Source organism: Bison bison, unplaced genomic scaffold (assembly GCF_000754665.1).
Source record: "Bison bison bison isolate TAMUID 2011002044 unplaced genomic scaffold, Bison_UMD1.0 scf7180017864330, whole genome shotgun sequence".
NCBI lineage: Eukaryota > Metazoa > Chordata > Mammalia > Artiodactyla > Bovidae > Bison > Bison bison.
Window position 1 is genome coordinate 14,613,387 of NW_011494902.1, and position 21,964 is coordinate 14,635,350.

The 21,964-nt window shown below is 38.3% G+C and overlaps 1 long non-coding RNA gene across 1 annotated transcript in view; it reads left to right on the forward strand.

The window, feature by feature from the left end:
• The first annotated feature begins 4,032 nt into the window (after positions 1–4,032).
• Positions 4,033–21,964, forward strand: part of LOC104998507 — a 52,206-nt gene continuing 34,274 nt past the window's right edge. Inside the window, exons 1-2 of the long non-coding RNA XR_826477.1 lie at positions 4,033–4,463; positions 6,747–7,006. This is a non-coding gene — a long non-coding RNA (uncharacterized LOC104998507). The remainder of the gene's footprint in view (positions 4,464–6,746; positions 7,007–21,964) is intronic.

Here is a 21,964-nt window from a genome sequence, read left to right on the forward strand (position 1 = left end):
GGCAGGAGGAGAAGGGGATGACAGAGGATGAGATGGTTGGATGGCATCACCAACTCAATGGACATGAGTTTTGGTGAACTCCGGGAGTTGGTGACGGACAGGGAGGCCTGGAGTGCTGTGGTTCATGGGGTTGCAAAAGTCAGACATGACTGAGCCACTGAACTGAACTGATAAGAGGAATAGGGGATGGAGAAGACAATGACCCATTTAATGAACTGTACAGGAATTATAATCTTGAAGGAATGGGCCTAGGTAGCTAAATACTATAGTTAGTATGCATTTAACTTCATACATTAGTTATAATTTCGGTTGACTTGACATGCTGTCCTTGACCATTAATTTTCTAGAAGATGCTGAAAATCTGTGACCTGGAGTGTTTTTTTCCAGTTAAGGACAAGGTTTTTCAGGTCCCCTAGCTTTGTTTTTTGAGGGAAACAAAGTTCTCCCAAAAGTTGAAATGACCCTCTTGGGACTTAAAGATTCTAAAAGTAGGTTTTAGGAAAATGTATGTTGAGAAATAATGCTTATGAAAATAAATTAAAATTGCAGAAAAATATTGACCTTGGTTAGGTTCTAGATATTTTTATATGAGTGATGTAGAAAAGGCCATGAGCATGTATCTGTCACAGATACTGAAAAACTGTAGTACTGTACACGTACAATTACTCAGTTCCAGCACTACAAGTTTGTAGATATTCATTGTTTGCCAAGAAAGATAAAACACCTAAAGTTGGCACTGTTTGGGGGAAAGTTGAGTCCTGGGAAAGACAGTTAGAAGTGAAAAATGTGGAGGTGAAATAATTAATGAAGCTAGAGGTCCTGCAGAAATTTATCCTCAGAGCCTTAAACAGAGAGAGGAGTGTCAACTTCGGAAAACTCATGGAACCTACATGGAGTTACAAGTGAGAGATGTGGGAAACCAACCCAGTGTTGCAGTTGTAATAAGGACAGAAGATTCTCTGCGGCTTCTGGTGCTTGAAGGAAGGTAGCCAGGTTACATATTATGAATCCAATGTGTGTGTGTGTGATATGTGTGCTATGCTTAGTCATGTTCAATTCTTGGCAACCCCATGGACTACGAGGATCCCCTGTCCATAGAATTTTCCAGGCAAGAATAGTGGAGTGGGTTGTTATTTCCTACTCCAGAGGATCATCCCAACCCAAGTATCTATGTTTCTTGTGTCTCCTGCATTAGCAGGCAGATTCTTTACCACTAGCACCACCTGGGAATCTCATCAGTCTCATGGTTAACATCAAATTTTACTTCCTCCAAAATGTACTCAACTATGAAATACTTTTTAATATTATTTTAAAACAACTTCCATATTTAATAAATTTTGTTTTTAAATGTTGTAGGCCTTTTATTGTCAATTTTAAAGGGAATTTTACTTGGTGTATGCTTAGTCACTCAGTCGTGTCCAATTCTTTGCGACCCCATGTACTGTAGCCTGCCAGGATCCTCTGTCCTTGGGAATTCTCTAGGCAAGAATACTGGAGTGGGTTGCCATGCCCTCCCTCAGAGGTGTCAATTTTAAAGGATATTTTACTTGGTAGCAGAGTTCTAATAAAATTAAGACTGTGGGGTTAACAAAGGTCTTCTTTGAGACTGGACTTCTTGGTGCTTGGATCCCAGGAAATGCTATTTTTTACGTAATATGTTGAGATATTTTGGCTTTGGAGTGTCAAATTAAGCTAGAGATTTAAATTTTTTTTTCAAATAGTTCTACACCTATTTGTTGCATCCTCCTCAATGCTCTGTGTATATTAGTTTCTAGAAAAAAGAAATTTGTCTAGTTTTCTGAGCTAAGACTTGCTTGGACATTGGTTGCCTTCTAAGCAAATGAGGTTTATATCAGTTTTCCATAACTTCTTACTATACATTTGAATATTTCTTTCTCCTGTCCTTCTCTACCACAGTGGAGGAAGGGTATCCTGAGACTCCTGAAAGCAGACCAGTAAGAAAGGAATTATATCAAACAGGCAGTTATTACACAAGATAATTTGTCACGTTCTGCTGAAAACAGTGATTAGTGGAGAATGGAAATTGCTTTCTAATCCTTGAAATCTAGAAATTTTGTGGGAGCTACTCTGACTACAACCCTTACTATCTTTGAATAGATTCCAGGGCAGTACTTTCTTTAGAAATGAAACAATTCATTAGTAATACATTAAATGTTTTATTTGCTTGTTCATATGTTTCCAGTCAATACAATGTAATTATCAATTTAAAATATTTCATCCCTTAAAGAGCATGTGATATGTCTGTGTGTGTGTGTGTGTGTGTAATGGAATATTATCCAGCCATTAAAAGAAAAAAAGAATGAAATAATGCCATTTGCAGAAACATGGATGGACTTAGAGATTATCATTGCTAAGGTAAATAAGTTAGAGAAACACAAATAGCATACGATATCACTCATGTGGAATCTAAAAAAAAAAGATACAAATTAACTTATTTACAAAACACAAATAGACTCACAGACATAGAAAACAAAGTTATGGTTACTAAAGGGGAAGAGGATGGGAAAATAAATTAGGAATTGGGGATTAATATATACACACTACTATATATCAAATCGATAACCAGTAAGGACCTACTGTATAGCACAGTGTGCCATATATACATATGGTAAGTTTTCAGTAATGCTTAGGTGAACAAGACAACACCTGTGAGTTAACTTTGTGATCTGGCTTCAAAAATCCATTACTTAGTTTAAATATGTTAACACCGTAAGTGGGCTTCCCAGGTGGCTCAGCGGTAACGAATCTGCATGCAATGCAGAAGAGGTGAGTTGCATCCTTGGGTCAGGAAGATCCCCTGGAGAAGGAAATGGTAACCTGCTCCAGTATTCTTGCCTGGGAAATCCCATGGATAGAGGATACTGGTGAGCTACAGAGTCAAACACAACTTAGAGACTAAACAAGAACAGCACTTTAAGTAGTAACATAGCTACAATATGATTATTTCTTCATTCATTTTAGGATATTTTCATTTGAAAGAACTCTGCTCATGTTAGTTGCTCAGTCATGTCTGACCTTTGCAACCCCATGGACGATAGCTTGCCAGGCTCCTCTGTCCATGGAATTCTCCAGGCAAGAATACTGCAACAGGTAGTCATTCCCTTCTCCAGGAAAGAGCACTATATGGGTAACTAATATCATGGCCATATCTGCACAGAGACAAACATCTTGGAAAGGGGGAGAGAAAGGAGAGAGACCCAGATCTCTGGGTATTTGGTCCACATGGATGATTCCACATACCTGGATTCTTAGAAATATCTACATACTTGAATGGGGTTAACACAGTATTTGGATGACTGAAACCATTGTTCTCTTTACATAGAAATATTTGAACATTTTTGCCTAGGTTATCCCCAAAATAGATTATATAGTGTAACATGTCAAAGATTTATACTTTTTTGTGTGTTTGTGAGAAATATATGGGTGCCCAACCTTCAACTATGTCAGCAGAATGGACTTGTAATTCTACTCTGTTAGCCTAACTCACTGTAAACCGATGGCTAAAACAGGCATAGAGATTTACAAAGAATGACAGCATTGATGGGACACCATAGAAATTCATGCTGCACCTGTTCTCAAAAAATAAAGTTTTCTGTCTCTGCAGCTTTCAATGTAGCACCTTCCACTGATGCTAAATTTGTTGATTATTAAAAAAAGAAAGAAAGAGAGAAAGATACAGACAGACAGGGAAATAAGGTGCCTGCGACAACCCCTGTTGAAGGCTGCATTACTTATTCTGCTTGGATGAATTTGTATTGGATAAATCCAGTACGAAGTGAAAACCCTATTTCCAGCTGAGACTTAAAGATATTTTAGTAAAACATGCTTAAGCAAATGCATTTTGATGCCTCACAAGGAAGATACACACAGAGCTCTTTTTGCAGAAGTTCAATAAATTGTGTATCAGCAGCTGAAAAAAGATGTTCTCTTTCTGATTTGCACTCATAGTTTGCATTGACTTCATTTAAAATTCATGGTATGCAAGGAAGAAATGGTTAAATATGACTTTTGGATTATACCTAACAAGGGAAAGTAACTTTTTCTTTCCTATTCAGTTGTTAGGCACGCTGCTGAAACTCCACAAGCTCACCAGAAGCTACTTTTCACGGACAGTCCCTTCATCATAAAAGCCTAGGACAGTAGAATTGCACCTTCAACTGGCATCTCTCCACCTTACAGGGTCCTAAAAGCTTTCAGATCCACCTCAGGCCCAGGCAGAAGCAAAGTGGGAGAGGAATTGAAGAAGCAAAAATAAATATTAAAGTACATAAGAATTAAATATTACCTATTTAGATGGCAATTATGCAGTTGAAAACAAGATCATCACACCTGTACAAGAAAAGGCATGCAAGCCCAAAACATCTGCTTGGATCCACCTGCCAGGCACCTGTTTTGCTGTTTCAATGCCATTTGATTGCTGGAGATGTAGAGGCTCTTGTGAGGTAATGAGTGATTTTACATTATGCATGATTGAAAACAGGTGTTCTAATGCTGTACAATTCTATGCATGAATAATTCAGTTTGTTTAGAGCAAGATCTTTAAAAGAAGTACTGCATGGGCTTTATTATTTCTATAAACATGAAGGTTTTTTTTTTTTTAATTTACAATGATTGTTCCTTTTCAGTCAGCTTGTTTATGGCAATTTTTGTGTAATTTTATGGATGAGGAGTAATATCTTGAAAGGTAAAATTGATCACACTTAAAACATGTAAGAAGTAAAATTGAAAGGTCTGTTAGCAAGAGGAAAGATGGTATTAACGTTCAATGTTCTAAGTGAAAATGCCTGATTATTTCCTTCCTGCTTTGCCTGCTTTCTGATGGTAACAAAACATTTGTCTAAGGGCTATAATTAGGGAGGGGTGAACTATTTGGGAAAATAGAGAAATTGTTTTGTATCTCAGCCCAAACATCACGCAGAGCCCAGACTTCCTTAAAGACAGAACTGATGTTAGTCAGCAGCCCTCTGTTCTTAGATATCACGAGTTCACACCCTCCTGTAAGCCACTGTAGGATACCACTGAGAAAGACAATCTCTTTCACTCCAATTCCCACGTCGTTTTGTCTACCCTGGTTTTCTAGAGTCAGAAATATTAGTATCAGATTATGGTATTTCAAATAGCAAGTAAAATCCCCACACTCCCAATGTGAAGATTTAGAACCTCACCACAATGCACGAGACTATCTCTTAGAGACTTGGTCTCTTGGACACCAGAGACCAAAGACACTGTGGTGTCTTGAACCACATGTTATTAAATATTTTACACTTCTAAGGTATGAGAGAAGGCATATTTGCTTCAATTAATGCTATTTAAGTAATAGAAATACAAGGCCAAAGAATTATAGTCATTATCACATTGCTATTGCTAATTTACATCTGTTGAATGTTTCATACCACACAAACCATAGTGTAAGAGTTATTGACACATAATAATCCCTTCCCAAAATATACCACATCAGCAAGTAGTCAGCTTCGAGCTTTGAGGTTTGGCTCTCTTCCCTCATTTTAAGAGCTGTGGGGAGCTTCACAGGGGAATCTATTATTGAAAAACTTTTCAGTTAGAAGTAAATTGTAAGACTGGTCCTTCGAGTGGGGAGCAACACTAGGAAAGTCACAAAGAAAAATAGAAGATTTGGTATGAAGGAGAACACTTTCACTGCTATTGACACAGGGAATTGACCTTATTCCCTCCCTTGGGGATAAGGTTGGCAAGCAGGCCTTTACAAGTATTCACCAAATATAAGTGTTGGCCTCTTAAACTCAGAGAATCAATGCCAGGAAGGGCTTCAGGAATCTAAACTAAAGGATATAAGTACCCAGAAGATAAAAATGTTGGTCTGGCAATCCTGACCTAGCATTAAATGACCTCTGTCTCTAAAAGTTAAGATAGCACAATTTTCTTTTTAAATCTACTAGTTATTTATATAAAGTCTCTTTTTTTACTACACAGTTCAATGCGGAAGGACACCTAAAATATTAAGTTGAATCATATGAAATTGCAGTTTTCAGTAGTCAGAGCTGGTTGAAAATTAGCCATTTCATGTGATCTGACATATCTCTGCTAAGAATCCCTCAGTTGGAGACATCACTCATTCTGGAATGCAATCAACCATACCTTCCACTGCATGCAATCCATAGCTAGTAATGAAAGCCATGCTCTCTGGTAGGAAGAAACACAGACAAAGTGTAATAAACCACTTTATGAGTAGACCTTGCAACCATGATAGAAATTGGGAAATATTCCACCTCATATTAAGAGGTGGACTTGTTTCCCCATGACTCAGCTGTTCTTAACGAATAGTTTGACAAATAGATTGAGGTAGAGCTGTGCAGTTCTATCCCTGTATCTCAGAATGAGAGTTGGTAGGATTCTTTCTCTAACATAGTGAGATTCTGCTTAGGGTCGCACAGGTCAAAAGACTCAACTGAGCTTTCAGCCCATTCTCAACATCAATTCACGTGCACATGAGGGAGCCAACTTCGTTTTCTGTCTTAAAGGAGGCTTCAAATGTCCCCAGCCCCAGTACCTCTTGCAAATGCTTACTTGATTAAATATGGCTGCCAATATAAAAACTCCTACAACCAACAGGCATGGCCTATCTTTCCTCTGACTTTGGATGGCTTTGATCTTTAGAACGTGGTAGAAGCGGTGTTCAGACCTACTTGTAAAAGGTAGTTGTAGACCTACTTATAAAGGGATTGCCAGATTTTGCTCCTTCTCTCTAGGAATATTGGCTCTTAAAAGGCAGTGTCCATTAAGAAATAAGACTCTTCAGCCTGCAGCCCAGTGAGAAACCTGAACCGTATCGAGATGCTGTGGATGCTGTGATGCAATGTTGGCCAGAGACAAGAAATATGGAGGCCACGGGTTTGAGTGAAGAAATCACCAAGGAAGGGGTTTCTCTGTCCTGTGCTGCTCCAGAGGAGGCCTTGGGGATCAAAGAGGAACCCTCCAAGCCCTTTGCACACTCCTGACCCACCAACATGTGAGTAAACAAAATGGTCATTTTAAGGCACTGTGTTTTGTGGAGGTTTGTTATGAAGCAATAGATAACTAGAACTCGCTTAAGGAAATAATGCAGATTCAGCCACTGAATGTGACTAATATGGGAACTTAAGGAAACTGCTCTCTCAGCCTCTATTGCCACATCTCAAAAATGGAGCACTGGGGAAAAAGTGGGGTACTGGTAGGTTCTGCCTGCTAGGACCCTTTTGAGAAAGAAAATATATGATGTTGTCAGAACACAGCCTAACACTTACAAATTCTCAAAAATTGTGAGTTTTTATGATTAGAATTTAGAGCTCTACAAAGAATAGAAAATATCAAAATTCTTAAACCAGTGTGTCCGAGCCACTTTACATCGAGATGCAAAGCTTCTTGAAGTAGTCCTAGCTTACTACCTTCTGCTTTTTTATGTGACAGTTGTAGGTTTCCTCTTAGTATGAGGTGGAGAATTTCCCAGCTTCTGTCATTTTTGCAAGGCCTTCCCATAAGTGGTTGCTGATTGTGTGTTAGCACATTGTCTGCGTCTACATTTCCTTCTTTCAGAGATACTTAACTTTGGAAGTCTGAAAGACTGAAGTCAGGTGCTGTGTGAATGCAAATTTTTAATTTAAGTGGCAAATTTCACTCATAGCACAGTGAGCATAAGACGGTTCTTTGTGCTTATTGGAGGTGTCCAAAAGGGTAGCTGCTGCTAGGAGTGAAGTCGCTCAGTTATGTCCGACTGCGATCGCATGGACTATAGCCTACCAGGCTCCTCTGTCCATGGGATTTTCCAGGCAATAGTACTGGAGTGGATTGCCATTTCCTTCTCCAGGGGATCTTCCCAAACCAGGGATTGAACCCAGGTCTCCTGCATTGTAGACAGACACTTTACCGTCTGAGCCACCAGGGGTGGTATTAAAAGATGGGAAGCTTGCAAAGAAAAACTATTATCTTTTAGTTTTATCAGACCCTTTTGGGACACCTGGTGTGTGCCCATGGGGTGATGTGACAAGTGATAAGTTTTCTGTGGACCAACAAATGGTTAGCAAGCTTTTTAGAGTGTCTTTAGTGTATAGTTATAATAATCCCACATATAAGGCTCAATTTCTGCTAAATGTATTGTAAGTGTTTTGAAAAATTTTCAAAAGTGGTGAGTTGAAGCAGGTGAATATTACTGATCATTTGATTATAATATTTATACTAAATTGTCAATAACTTTAAGTGTTAGTTTTTTAAGTACTGATTTAAATTGTCAGCACCTTGCAAGTAGAAATCATGTCTGTTGAACTTGTGCATGGTTTTAAAGTCTAAGCATTTAAATTTATTATTTAATTGAAGGATAATTGCTTTACAGAATTTTGTTGTTTTCTGTCCAAGCATTTTTAACTGGACAGGCAGCATTGTGTAATGGCTAAGAGCATGGGCTCAGCTCTGGTTCATGACTTACTAGCTGTGTGGCCTTGAACAAGTTACTTTGTTTGTGCCCTTGCTTTGCTTCTTTATAAAGTGTAGATCCTAGAAGTATCTACTCATTGAGCTGTTACGAGAACTAAATTAATATTTTCAAAGTGCTTGGAACAAAACTAGGGACAGTTCAGAGTGCCATGTTAGTATTAGTTAATAATTAGTCTTAATATTTATACTTTAGAAATGAGGAAATTGATCCTAGACAAGATAAATAGCTTGGATACCCTTCATTGCAATGTCATCATAGGGTACCAATTAGAACACACATCACAGAAATAGAAAATAATTATTCAAATACTGATAAAAATATATGAATATAGTAAAATGAAGTGAGGATTAATATAAAAGTCTTAAGGTCCTCAGTGTTGGCAAACATGGTACTGATTTTGCAATTCAGAACCAAATCAAAGTATCTGCTTAATGTTCCTAAATTTGGAAAAACGTAAATGAAGTAAACACAATTGAAAACTTCAGAGAAGCATGTTATAAATTGAATTATCACAATAGAGTACATTACTGGGTGAGGCAATTGTGCAAAGAGTTCAGAAGAAATTGAAAAGCAGAATGCCTGCTCCTGAATTGCTTGGAATCTGTTGAGCAATGATGATCTGAATATTTAAACCACCCTGAGGACAATGTACTCAGGACCAGTCCGAGAAAGGACTAGAATCATTGTCCGTAGCAAATTCACATGTGGAATGAGCAGGCCACAAATGGAAAGAAAATGGAAAATGCCCTTCAGTCATCATTCACAGAAGTTGTGACAAAAAATAAGCACTTTTGTTTGGAAAGTGAGTAAATAAGTGTGTATAAATATTTGTAAAATTATTCAGTTCAGTTCAGTCGATTATTATATAGTCCATTTATGAGAAAAATTCTGCTTATTACCTAGAAGTTGGTTCTCCCCATCCCAGTGTTACTGCTTCCTCCCTTTTCTAGTTCCTCCTAATCTCCCCTAGTTGATTGTTCCTTTTTAATTCCACTCAGAGCGCACACTTTCAGTTTGCTTATACATTGCAGATAAATACACACACGTACATATATACAATAAAACTTTGGTATGCAGTAGGCATGAGCCAACTTACAAATTAAGGTGATAAGGAATTTAATTTTTCTATAACTAAAATTCTTCTCCATTTAAGCTTCGGTTCACTCTGTATTGAAAATTAAATCCACATCAAATAGTCCCCATCCCTAAACTCAATCCTTGAGAAAGGAGTACCTAGTACTAAGAATGTATGGTGTGAGGTGAATGGAGCAAGAGGAGTCTGGTTCAGGTTGCTAGCATCCATCCAAAGAGTTAGACGTGACTGAGCGACTTCACTTTCACTTTTCACAGTGACATCTACTGACAATTCAGTCACTCATGGAACCTCTGCTCCAAAATAAATGCATTTTATTGCTGCTTTCTCCTTATTGCAAACCCAAGACCTTTCCAGGCCAGCTCTCTCACAGAACGTATCATGCTCTTCTTGGCCTCATAGATGGCCTTTACCTGGTTCCATTCTGGGATTCCTGGAAATGTGCTCAGCCAAGCTCTATCTAGATGTTCCGTGAAGCTGTATCTGTGCTACTGCCCTTTTTCATTGCTGGGTAGTTGGCAACTGTGGATCTTGCTGGTGCTCTAGACTTGATGTGATTTGAAGGCATATTCACCTATTTCTCAGAAAACACCCACCCCAACCATAGTTTATATCATCCCTACTTTCCTCCCTGTCCCTTTCCTCAACCTGTGGAATAGTTTGTATTTCCAGAGGAGATCTTTTCTTAACTAGGATTAGTCCAAGTTTGTTTGTTTGTTTGTTTATTTCCTGGTAAGAATCTTATGCCATAAGTAATTTCTATGTTGAGAAATGCAATAATCCGGAGGTTCTCAGGACGACTGATGTCTCATGGTCTGGCAGATAAGGAGAAATAACTGGATGAGCAGTCATTAGATGGGCAGAGGGCATGGAAAGTAAATCAGTTAATATGAAAAGTTATCCAGTTATTTGTAAGTCAGCAAATCACAGCATTTCTGAACCTGGCTCTAGGTTACTTTTCAATAGCTTCTCCTGTATTCTTCCCCCAAATTTTAGCTCTCTGAACACAAATCATCTTTTATGCCTTCACACCTTTACTCACATGACTCCTTTGGTTCAAACTACCTCTCCGTCATTGTCATTCAGTTGCTCAGTCATGTCCAACTCTTTGCAGCCCGATAGACTGCAGCACACCAGGCTTCCCTGTCCTTCACTATCTCCCATAGCATGCTTAAACTCTTGTACATTGAGTTAATGATGCCATCAAGCCATCTCATCCTTGGTCGCCATCTTCTTCTCCTCCTTCCCCAGCATCAGGATCTTTTCCAATGAGTTGGCTGTTTGCGTCAGATAGCCAAAGTATTGGAGTTTCAGCTTCAGCATCAGTCCTTCCAATGAATATTCAGGGTGATTTCCTTTAGGATTGACGTTTTGATCTCTTTGCTGTCCAAAGGACTCGCACAAGTCTTTTCCAGCACCACAGTTCAACAGCAAAATTCTTCAGTGATCAGCTTCTTTATGGTCCAACTTTCTCATCTGTATATGACTACTGGGAAAGCTATAGCTTTGACCATATGGACTTTCGTCAGCAAATCATTTGCTCTTTAATATGTTGTCTATGTTTGTCATAGCTTTTCTTCAAAGGAGCAAGTGGTCTTTTCATTTCATGGCTGCAGTCACCATCACAGTGATTTCGGAGCCCAAGAGAATAAAGTCTGTTACTGTTTCTACTTTTTCCCCATCTATTTGCCGTGAAGTGATGGTACCAGGTGCCATGATCTTAGTTTTTTGAATGTGTTTTAAGCCAGCTTTTTTACTCTCCTCTTTCACCTTCATCAGGAGGCTCTTTAGTTCCTCTTCACTTTCTGCCATAAGGGTGGTGTCATCTGCATATCTGAGGTTATTGATATTTCTCCTGGTAATCTTGATTCCAGCTTGTGCTTCATCCAAACTTCTGGCATTTCACATGATGTACTCTGCATAGACATTAAGTAAACAGATGGTAGTATAACCTTGATGTACTCCTTTCCCAATTTTGAACCAGTCCATTGTTCCATGCTTATTTAACTTATATGCAGAGTACATCATAAGAAATGCTGGATGAAGCATAAGCTGGAATCAAAGTTGCCAGGAGAAATATCAATAAGCCTCAGATATGCAGATGACACCACCCTTATGGCAGAAAGTGAAGAAGAACTAAAAAGTCTCTTGATGAAAGTGAAAGAGGAGAGTGAAACAGTTGGCTTAAAACTCAACACTCAGAAAACTAAGATCAGGCATCCAGTCCCATCACTTCATGGCAAATAGATGAGGAAACAATGGAAACAGTGACAGACTTTTTTGGGGGGCTCCAAAACCACTGCAGATGGTGATTGCAGCCATGAAAGTAAAAGATGCTTCCTCCTTGGAAGCAAAGTTATGCCAACCTAGACAGTGTATTGAAAAGCAGAGACATTACTTTGCCAACAAAGTTCTGTCTAGTCAAAGCTTTGGTTTTTCCAGTGGTCATGTATGGATGTGAGAGTTGGACTATAAAGAAGGCTGAGCACTGAAGAATTGATGCTTTTGAACTGTAGGGTTGGAGAAGACTCTTGAGAATCCCTTGGACATCAAGGAGATCCAACCCCAGTCCATCCTAAAGGAGATCAGTCCTGGGTGTTCATTGGAAGGACTGATATTGAAGCTGAAACTCCAATAATTTGGCCACCTGATGTGAAGAACTGACTCATTTGAAAAGACCCTGATGCTGAGAAAGATTGAAGGTGGGAGGAGAAGGGGAAGACAGAGGATGAGATGGTTGGATGGCATCATCTACTCATTAGACATGAGTTTGAGTAAACTCTGGGAGTTGGCGATGGACAAGGAGGCCTGGAATACTGCAGACCATGGGTTTGCAAAGAGACACAACTGAGCAACAGAATTGAACTGAACTGATTGTTCCATGTCTGGTTCTAACTGTTGCTTATTGATCTGCATTACCTGGGCAATTCTACACTTAAGAGTAAATCATCTTGGGAGAGTGGTCTCTGGGTTCAGGCCTCAAACCCACTTATAACTTACTCCATGTGAGGAGGTGTTAGACTCAGAAGGGTCTAACTTAACTTCTCTTGCCCAGTTTCTTCATCTGCAGAATGTGAATTACAAATGTGCCATCCTAAAGAGTTTTCCAGGGAGATTAAGTGAAATAATATATATAAATTACTTAAAATGGTATTTGGTGAATAATAGGCTATTTATAGGTGAATAGGCTAATAATAGGTGAATAACTGGCTATTTCAGCTTATCTTTCAAGACTTGCTCAATACCATTGCTTCTGGATAGCCTTCATGAATAACTCAACTTGGACTCAATATCTGTCTTCGGAGATATGACAGCTCCTTGTGCTCACCCCATGTACCCCCATTCTTCTGCCTCTGGTAGTTAATTAAATACAGTGGCCAAACTTCAGTGCTGGAGGGTGGAGAAAGAAGGGGTCAGAGGCATGGATTGGGAAGGGCACAGGTGCATTTTCTCAGGTGAGAACAGTCTTTCACTTTCTGCAGAGGAGCCTCTTGCGAATATATTTATGGCAGCTTTTGATGTTAAAAGTCTGTTTCTTTCCTTAATGCAACATAATATTATAAACTCCACTCTGCTAGATTAGCACACCAGGTGGATTGGGGTGGGTGGGGGATGGGGCTGGTGGAAGGAAGAAAAAAAAAGATTTGTATCAAAATATTAGTAGAACTAGTATTTAGCAGAAAAATATCCTTACTTTTTCAAATAAAGGAAAAAAAGGTTAATAGAGACAGAATGACATATTCAAATTTATTGGTCACATGGCAATCAGTTAAGTCAAGACTCAGTTTAACTCTTAAGACTTCTATCATCTCGGTGTTGGGTAACTGTAATTCTGCTTCTCCTGGGAGTGTGCCTTCCCTGAAGAGTGTATTATAAGTGATACACTCTTCTGTGTGTGTATCACTGGGAAATGAAGACAGAAAAGATTTTGGTTCTAGGAATTGAACTCTGGTTTCTCTCACTGTTCTGCAGGCCTGCCTGGCTTGATTGGGATGTAATCCCAGTTTCTTAAAGCTTTACTATTAAACTTATTGACTTGAATTTTGTCCCAATGTCTCAAGTTTCTTGTCACAGATACAGTTTTTATCTTAAAGCAAATCCTTCATTTTCTTTGTACAAAATTCCAGGGCCTGGATATCATCTTGTCTTTGGGTAACATCTTCCAGATTTGTTTTAAGCTGATTACATGTTGCTGAACAATCAGATTTTCTGCTCTAAGCCACACAAATACAAGTGATGACAGCTCTGGCTCCTGGCCACCAGCAATGTGATGATGCAGCATGGGTCTTTGACAGCCATGATTTGATCTTGGGTGTTCTGAAATGGCGAAATACCTCTAAAGAGTGGAAAATGGACTCTCGCGCGTTATGACACTATGACTGTGTCATGGCTCTTTGAGGCATCTGCACTCCCCCTTCTTATTCTCTGTTCTACCTTTCACAGTCTCTTTGCATGACCTCTTACATTTTTATACATCTTTATATTTCTAATGGATGCCTGTTAAATGTTTTTAAAAAGCTACTTTAGGAAATGTAGTCCAGTGGAGGCTGTATTCTGTTTGGAAACACAGGAAGCACTAGACATGTATTTTTAGGAACTACTGAACCAAAATGTAGAAAATCTTGAGCGAGGACTCCATTTTTCTGGTCTAAATGTCCCATTCAAGTTGCCCTTTCTTGTTTTGCTAGTCTGTCATGTCCTGAGCTGCAGTCACCGATGCAATGTGCCAATGCATGCTGGTGATTCCTGTACTTTTCAACCCACCACTATAGGGAAGCAGAAATGTGTATCTGGAACACACAGTCAGCTTTATTCTGCCTCTCTATACCAGAATGCTTAACTCTAGGAAGTCACAAAGACGTTTGCCATTACAGAATGGACTGCTAATAACTTGAAGAAAATATAGGGAATGAGCAAATGACAATTGAGGAAATATTCATTGAGCTTTATTAAATATTTACTAGGAGTAGTGTCCTGGCGTAGGAAATGTAAAGTATACCAAGAGAATGCCCCCATCTTTCAAAGTCTCAGTTTGGGGAATCCCAGCACATTGAAAGTAACTGAAAATACTGAACATGACATACAGAGTTTTAATTTAGTTCTTAAGGAATTAGTTCTTTAAAACATTTGAAAGTAAAATGGAGATCATTATGATTTGTAGTGATCAGAGGATCCTTTAAAATCTGGAACATAAACTATGCTGTGAAGAGCAAGTAGAAATCAGAAATTTCAGAAGTAAAAGGAGTAACATTTCAGGAGGAAACGAGATGTGAGCAAAATTTACACTGGGGTGGGGGAGGAGAGGTTTGAAAGAGTGTGGGAAAGCTGAGGGACTGAATTTGGCTGAAGCACTCATGTACATTTCAAGCTGAATGACTGTGCTTGCCACCTGTGAAATACATGATAAAATGTTTAGAAGATGGGTTGATGTCATGTTATGATACCTGACTATTTTCTGTGTACTTTTTTAGTTGAAGGTGACTCTTGTTGGACTTGAGCCTACAAAGCTCACAAGTGATGAATTTCCTGAGCACTTTTATGTTTGAGAATATGTGTTCTCTCATGTTGTATTTAAACAGCATTTGTTCAGCATTCTATACTTTCTGACCTTCTACCCATTGCTTCCCTGTCTTCTAGCTTTGAATTAGAGAGAAGGTAAACTCTATGATGAAAGATAGTTTTGTCTGTTTTCTCTTGTGGCCTGAAACCATTGTACCAATTGGAAATGCTCCCAAAGCATTCATGTAACGAATGAAGGAATATTGTGTAAAGAATCCTGATACTAGCCTGGATTTTATTCCTGTTTGGGTACCTGAAAAATTATTTCATAATTTTTATATTTTAATAGCTTAACTGGGATGTATTCTGGCATTGGCTTTCTTTATATGCTTCTTATTGCAACAAAAATGGACATTTCTGTATTTCAAGTAAATATTTCTCCTTTTTTAATGAAAACTATCACATTTAGACAAATTGTTCCCTGAAAAAACAATGGGGATGATAATGGTACCTACCATGGATATTTAAATGAGTTAATACAAGTAAAATGTTCCAGGGACATAATTTTTATTTTATCTGACACATCCTCCTAACATTATTCTATTACAAAAGATCCACATAGGAGACTATGATTACATTTCTCATCTTGAACAATTTATGATTTCCCCTAGTTAATAATTACCTTGCTTTTTGTTTGCTTTAGTTTACCTTGTATTAATCATTAAATCTCTCCAGAAACCTTACCTAGAGTAAACTTCATTTCAGTGTGTCTAAACATATCAATAGTCTATCAATTGTATGTTGCTCAGGACATCTCTCTCTGAGCCTGCTCACCTGGTCTAACATAGACTAGAGGCTTATGCTTAGCCCCTGCCTTACAGCTATCACACCAGTCTTACCCTTGCCAACCTCCTCTGTTCTTAGATAATGTATCTGTATCTTTTTTGAATTACTATTTTGTTTGCCCATCTTGTAGGAATTTCCTAGTTCCTAGTACTGTAGTTCAATAATTTGAGAGCATACATGTTGGGAGAGAAATCACATTTATTTTCATATTCTACTGAATTTTCTGCTGTAATATACTTAATTTACAAAAGCTCTGGAATTTCTTTGCTGTGTTCCTTTAACATTTGTTTTTAAATAGCATGCTGTTGTTTATTGGTTATAGCATTTGTTCTGTAATCTAGCTTGTCATTGCATGCTTTTAATTTGTCTCAGTTTATCTTTTTATTGACTTGATAAACTTAAATCCACATTGTTGTTGTTCAGTCACTAAGTCGTGTCCGACTCTCTGTGAGCCCATGGACTGCAGCATGCCAGACTCCTCTATCCTTCACCATCTCTAGAGTTTGCTCAAACTCATTAAGTCAGTGATGCCATCCAACCATCTCATCCTCTGTCACCCTCTTCTCCTTTTGCTTTCAGTCTTTCCCACAATCAGGCTATTTTTCAACGAGTTGGTTCTTTGCATCAGGTGGCCAATGCATTGGAGCTTCAGCAGCAGTCCTTCAAATGAATATTCAGGGTTGATTTCCTTTAGGATTGACTGATGTGATCTTGCAGTCCAAAGGGCTCATGTCTTCTCCAGCACCACAATGCAAAAGCACCCAAGTTCAAAACCATGAATTCTTAGACATTCAGCCTTCTTTATGAACCACATCTCACATCTGTACCTGACTACTGGAAAAAAACAAAGCTTTTACTATACAGACCTTTGTCAGCAAAGTGATATCTCTGGTTTTTACCTAGATATTGCCATAGCTTTCTTTCCAAGGAGCAACCATCTTTTACTTTCATGGCTGCAGAAATTGTCCACAGTGATTTTGGAGCCCAGGGATAAAATTTGTCACTGCTTCCACAATTTCTCCTTCTGTTTGCCATGAAGTGATGGGACTGATACCTTGATCTTAGTCTTTTTAATGTTGAGTAAATCCATATGTATAATTAAAAATCATTAACTGCATCTGTTAAATGGGAGGTTCTTTTCCATATGTTCAGATCTCTTATTTGGTAATATCAAATACTTTTGTATTATCCATATGCCCCCAATGTTACTAACATTGCTATTTATTAAAAATCTCTATCACTTTCTCTGCAATCAGAAAAATTTTATGACACCTCCCTCACTGTTGGTGGTATAGTTCTCATGCACATTCTTTTATTTTTTCACACTTATTGGTAGGTGTTTTCTTAGGTAGATCAAATCCATTTTCAGCTAATTCTCCTTTTTTCCTAAATCATTCATCTTTGAGCCCTAATGCTGTTCCAGTTTTAAGTCTTCAATAGTGTGAATCAGTCACAGGAAATGTTATTTTGATCATTTTGTTTGTTCTTTTGGATTGTGGCCTTTATCTTTTTTTTTTTTTTGCATGCTATATCCTTTATGTTTTCTTTTTCTAAAATATGTCTTCATACTTTTCTTTGTACTTTTAATTTTAATTGCTTTAACTTAACGGAGTCTTTAGTCAAGCTTTTATGCTCTAATATTAAACTGGTCAAAATATCTGTTTGAGTTTTTCCATGGAAAACCCAAACAAATGTTTTGCCATCCCAATATAATAGGGACAAATTCTCCTGTATCATTTTTCATCTTAAGAACAAGTTTTTCTCACTTCAGAAGTGCAACATGCTTTCTCTATAGTCTGTGACATTGGGAGGAGGTGTGTGAATGTGTGTGTGTGTGTGTAGCAGATTAAGTAGAGGAGTAAGGTCGGGAAGATCCCCTGGAGAAGGAAATGGCAACCCACTCCACTATTCTTGCCTGGAGAATCCCATGGGCGGAGGAGCCTGGTGGGCTACAGTCCACGGGGTCGCAAAGAGTCGGACACGACTGAGCCACTTCACTTTCACTTTCAAGGGGGAGAGGGCAGAGCTCAGTTGGAGTATGTACATGCTGTCTTATTAGAGGTAGATTCTGCTCCCTTTTCTAAAATTTTGGCATATTAATAATTAGTAACATGAGAGCAGAGTCGGACATGACTGAGTGACTGAACTGAACTGAACTGAACTGAGCAGTGGTCTAGGAATTAAACAGTTTTCTCTCTGTTCTCTCCTCTTCCCTTCTCACCCCCACCATCTCCCTCTCTCCTCTTCCTGCCTTCCCTTTCTGGTTAAACCTAAGACCTATTCTTCTATCATGGAGCCCGACTGACTTGTTAATTTCTTCTAATTCCTTGCTGCTTGAAATATTCTTGGACCAGCAGCACAAGCATCACAAGGGAGCCTGTTAGAAATGCAGAATCTCAGTCTTTGCCCCAGATTTCTTGAGTCAAAATCAGCAGTGACTAGGAAACATATTAGGATGCCCATAGCACCAATGCTGACAGGTGGAGGTGAGGACGTCACCTGGTACCTGGGGCTTTTTATGTGCCTTCCTACCTTTTCTGTTTCCAAAGATACTGTCGTCTTTATTTTTCCTTTGTATTCAATTCTAATTAAGTTCTGTATTATTGCCTAAGATAGTCAGCTTCATTTGATTTTGATAATGGGCAGCTACCTCTCTGGCCACTCTCCTAAACTGAGAGTATAAATAATAGGGGAAGCCCAGTGGTCCTTTCTAAGTTGTCCCCTGAGATCCTGCCACTGTAGATAGGTAGAACTTCCCCCGGTAGGTTTCTTGTAATTGACCCCTATCATCCCAGGTAGTTGATCTGTTTCTCTATGAACTGAGTACTTTGCTTTAAAGTTTGCTCCTTCACATTGTCCCTCCAGTGCTATATTTAGATACGGAGAGGGAAAGCATAGCAGACTAGCAAAAATACAAGCCACATTAGACTCTTCCCTTTTCTCTCTTTGGCTGTCGTATTGAACTTATCCCTTTTACGTTACACTTGAGGCAGTCATGGCAATAATGGGTTTTCCTTTTTTTCCTGAAGCAGAGAGGAGGTATTGTAGGAAAGAGGTACTGAGTTTTCGTTTTACTCTGCCTCCTTTACTCTTAGGTACCATCTATAGTTACTTTAGGATTAATGATGTTTTTACAGAAGCACAATCTTATTAAGATAAATATATTTGTATATTTTGTCCTCTTCCCAAGGAACATAGGAATAAAAGCAACAACAAAAAATGCATTCTGAATTTTAAATCTGTTTTATCTTACAATGCATTCGCAATTGGATAATGCTGGTGTTTTTAAGGTTTATGTATTGATGGTACTCTATCACTATGGGCTTTGCTGGCAGGTATGTTTTGCTGATATCTCCTCACTACACTCCTTTCAATCTACTCAAAAATGTTCATGGAGTTGCCCTTACTAAAGCTGTGTTTTATTCAGAGCCTGGTAAGCTGTGAGCAATATTAGTGTGAGCATCCATACATTTCTTACAACTTTTACCAGGAAAGGTCAACCTCCCAGAGTGAGAGAAAATTCTGTTTTTATGATCGCTCCTGCTGGATCATGCTGTATTATGTGTGATCTGACTGGAATGGTGTCAGTCAGTAGCGTGCTACTCTATCTCTAACACAGAGTAACAGAACACGAAAGAACAAACAAATTATTGTCATTTATAGAAAAAAAAAAAAAGACCCATGGGCTGTATGCTGTAGATCTAGCATATATCATAGTTGGATTTGCAGCAATTCAGGATAACATCAAGTACCTAATGGGTTCATGTTGTTAGTCAACTGGTTAGAAAGGCAGTGTATTTCAAAATATAAAAGAAGTTGTGGTAGTAAAAGAGATAAGGGGGAAAGTATAGGGGAAGGGGAGAGATAAAGAAGATTGCATTTTCAAAGCTTATTTGATTAGATGATTATAGTCTATTTGAGAGTGCAAACAAACTTATGCAAAATTCATATCCTGGAATCATAATTTTTTCTTACCCTGTTACTTCTCTGAATGAAGCATAATTCATCATTAAAGTTTTAATTTTATAATTAGAATGGACGTTGGTACTATTTGATCCCTCTCAAGAAAACTCAAATTCAAAGTTTTTCTCCGTTTTGTCTAAATAGTTCTTTACACATTAAATGGTTTGAATCTCTTTTTATGGGGTAAATTTCCTAATAAAATTGTGTGTTTCTAGTAGAAGAATCATAAATTTTCATATGCATCTAATGGCAGGCGAAGCATGGGAGTAAGCAGAAGAGGTTTTTAGTAGATTTTATGTAAAATCAGAAAGTATGTTTAGAATTATAATATCATGTATGAAACGAGTCGCCAGTCCAGGTTCAATGCACGATACTGGATGCTTGGGGCTGGTGCACTGTGACGACCCAGAGGGATGGTATGGGGAGGGAGGAGGGAGGAGGGTTCAGGATGGGGAACACATGTATACCTGTGGCAGATCCATTTCAATATTTGGCAAAACTAACACAATATTTTAAAGTTTAAAAAAATATATACATATAATTGTTAGTTAAAAAAAAAAAAAAAGAATTAACCTTGACTTTCCTTCTCTGCTCATCTTCCAAATTCTGTTCTTCCCTAAATGGAAGAGTAGCTATCTATTTATGACCATCTACTTAATTTAACCAAGCAACTGTTATGAAGCAGATAGTTTCCCTCAGGATTATTAAATGAGAATAACCATTGATTTCACTGACAAATGTCCCCTTATTACTAATATTTGAGAGTGGAACTTATTAGGCAAATAATTCTGCTAGTTTAGGAATATGTCCAAAATGAAGGCAGGAACTTCCCACATTGCCCAATTAAAAAAAAAAACAAAAGCAACTTGCATCATTTTGAAAGAATCACAAAAATTGATTCCCTAATAACAATGGGAAATATTTCATCCTTTCATATTACAAACATTTACTGAACACCTTTTGGCTTCTATGTACCATATCAGGCACCAATAAGCTCACTCCTTGCATCATAATTAAATGAGAATATAGAATAAAATAAAGAACTGTCTTATAGCTTCTATATCATTAAATCTAACTGAAAAATGTATTGGGATAAAAGTCCCACACTAACTTTTATCAATTGTTTATCAAGTTATTCATGTACATTATTTATATTTATTTTCTATTTACCTTTCATTACTTCTTTCCTATTGTTTTGAATTCTTTTTGTCAAAAAAATTGATAAATATATGAATCTCTCAATGTCAGAGGTAGAAGCCACTTGAATGATTATTTGTCCAAGCTTGTTTATTTTACAAATTGGTTGACACTAACTAGGGACACATAAATAGGAAAGATATCATTGAGCCCTGCCTGAGGCACTCCAAGAATGGATCCATCAGAGAAGGAATTTCTAGGACATGGAACTGACAAGAAGTAGCCAGTGATAAGTGGAAACTGTGTGTGTGTGTTAGTTGCTCAGTCGTGTCCGACTCTTTGCGCCCCTATGGACTGTATCCCACCAGGCTCCTTTGTCCGTGGGATTCTCTAGGCAAGAGTACTGGAGTGGGTTGCCATTTCTTTCTCCAAGTGGACATTAGGCTTTCTTATCTTTCCTTGCTGTTGTTTGGAACTCTGCATTCAAATGGGTATAACTTTTCTTTTCTCCTTTTTCTTTAGCTTCTCTTCTCAGCTATTTGTAGGCCTCCTCAAACAACCATTTTGCCTTTTTGCATTTCTTTTTCTTGGGGATGGTCTTGATCACTGCCTCCTGTACAATGTCAGGAATCTCCAACCATAGTTCTTCAGGCACTCTGTCTATCAGATCTGATCCCTTTCCAGAATACCAGACCACCTGACCTGCCTCTTGAGAAATCTGTATGCAAGTCAGGAAGCAACAGTTAGAACTGGACATGGAACAACAGACAGGTTCCAAATTGGAAAAGGAGTACGTCAAGGCTTCATATTGTCCCCCTGCTTATTTAACTTATATGCAGAGTATATCCTGAGAAACGCTGGACTGGATGAAGCACAAGCTGGAATCAAGAATGCTGGGAGAAATATCAATAACCTCAGATATGCAGATGACACCACCCTTATGGCAGAAAGCGAAGAAGAAC